Source organism: Ranitomeya variabilis, chromosome 1 (assembly GCF_051348905.1).
Source record: "Ranitomeya variabilis isolate aRanVar5 chromosome 1, aRanVar5.hap1, whole genome shotgun sequence".
NCBI classification, from domain to species: domain Eukaryota; kingdom Metazoa; phylum Chordata; class Amphibia; order Anura; family Dendrobatidae; genus Ranitomeya; species Ranitomeya variabilis.
Window position 1 is genome coordinate 943194626 of NC_135232.1, and position 2170 is coordinate 943196795.

The following is a 2170-nucleotide window of genomic DNA, read 5'->3' on the forward strand; positions in this document are numbered from 1 at the left end:
CATAGTTTGCCTTTCTCATCCATTGCTGGTCATTATTTTCTCTGTCTATTCAGTCTTTCAAAATTATCTAGGAAGTGAGATTTACTTGGATTTGATGATGGCAAGTCCTTTAAAATAGGCCATAAATGTTTTATCCATCGATCAGCACTAGATGACTGTTGACTCTTGAAAGCACTCGATCTAGGTGTCTGTACACATCCGCACCCTTAGAATAGGGCATCAACATGTGATCAGTTAGTAACTCTGATCAGCAGGATAAAAAGTCTGCGGCACATGACTGTCTATTAGGCAAGGGAACAGCATCTTGGCTTCCATATCAGACAAACCACATGGATGTGGACGTACTGCTGCTTCTTTGTTCTGCTGATCATTAGGACTCTAGATGTGATACTACTCTGATCATACACTGATGACCTATGGTAAGGATTTGCTATCAATAAGATGACCTATGGTAAGGATTTGCTATCAATATGAAAACCTGGACATCACTTCTAATATTTTTTTGCAGGAAAAACTAGGAAACTGAGGAATTCTGATTTTGCAGCACTTTGTCCACCTAATCAAAGGGAACCATAAAGTAAGGGAATAAAACGAGGAGTTAAATATGGGGAAAAAAAAAAAAGTTTACTTGCTCTTTAAATCTAAGTGCCCTTTAAAATGACAATTTGATCAGTAGGAGACTCGCCAATCGCTCGAAATCTCCCTTTTCACAAGAAATGCATAGCTCAGCAGACAGGAGCACACAAACAGAGCGGGGTATGGACTTCATAGCTTATGCTTTCTCTTTAAGCTGCTCTCCGGTCTTAGGGTACTGTCACACAGTGGCACTTTGATCGCTCCGACGGCACGATCCGTGACGTTGCAGCGTCGCTTGATTATCGCTCCAGCGTCGTAGACTGCGGTCACACTTTGCAATGCACGGCGCTGGAGCGATAATTTCATGACGTAGTTGCGATGTAGAAGTCATACGGGACATTGGGAATATCGTGCACACCTTTGTTACACGCTGCGATCATGCTGCCACAGCGGGACACTTGACGACGAAATAAAGTTTCAAACGATCTGCTACGACGTACGATTCTCAGTGGGGTCCCTGATCGCAGTAGCGTGTCAGACACAGCGATATCGTAACTATATCGCTGGAACGTCACGGATCGTGCCGTTGTAGCGACCAAAGTGCCACTGTGTGACAGTACCCTTAGGCAGGAGCTGTGCACACCTGTCATCTGAGCTGCGCAGCTCTAGGTGGGGGAAAAAGGGGGTGGTTGGTGGATTTTGAACGATCGATGGGGGTATCGGGACCCAGACCCCGATCTATCTGTTGTAAGTATAAGGACACTGAAATCTGAAAGGAAAAAAACATTTAGCTTTAGTTACTTTTTAGTATGTACTCAAATACTTGAAATATTATTTTTTTGCATGTTTTTTTTTAACCTGTTAAAGCTGTCTACTATCACTTATATAACCTCTTACATTCCATATATTGCAATGTTGACATTTCAGGGTTTTTTGTTGCTTTTTTTTTTTTTAGATTACATGATATTTGACATTATTCTGCATCTATTCTATTCTCCATCATAAGAGGCTAAAAAATGTGATACGTTATATTTGATCAAAAGGGAATTCTGGGTATGCATATGCATTTTTTTATCTGTTTATTTGCCAACAGTTCATAAACTATGCAATGTCTTTACAGTCTGTCTGTCTGCTATCTTGTTCTCAAATTCATTTTGAATGTGCAATCAATGTTTTCATTGGCCCATTGGACAAGCTTACATGTTTTAGCCATGGAAACGCTGCTTTAGAAATTAACATATCTCTTAACACATTGTGGTTTCACATTATTTTCATTTGTAATTATGACTTTATGCTACACTTTAGATTCCAATAAAAAATTGATAATATATAGAGGACTTCTGTTTTTCTTTGATAATTTTTTTCCCCTCTGGAGCCTTAACCCCTTCGCTTCGAAGCCTGTTTTCACCTTCTTGACCAGGCAAATTTTTACAATTCTGACCACTGTCACTTTATCAGGTCATAACTGTAGAACACTTCAACAGATCACACTGATTGTGTGATTGATATGACTTTCTCTGATATGACTTGCGTTTATTTGTGAAAAAAAAATGGAAATTAGGCGAAAAGTTCGCAATTTTCACACTTTTAATTT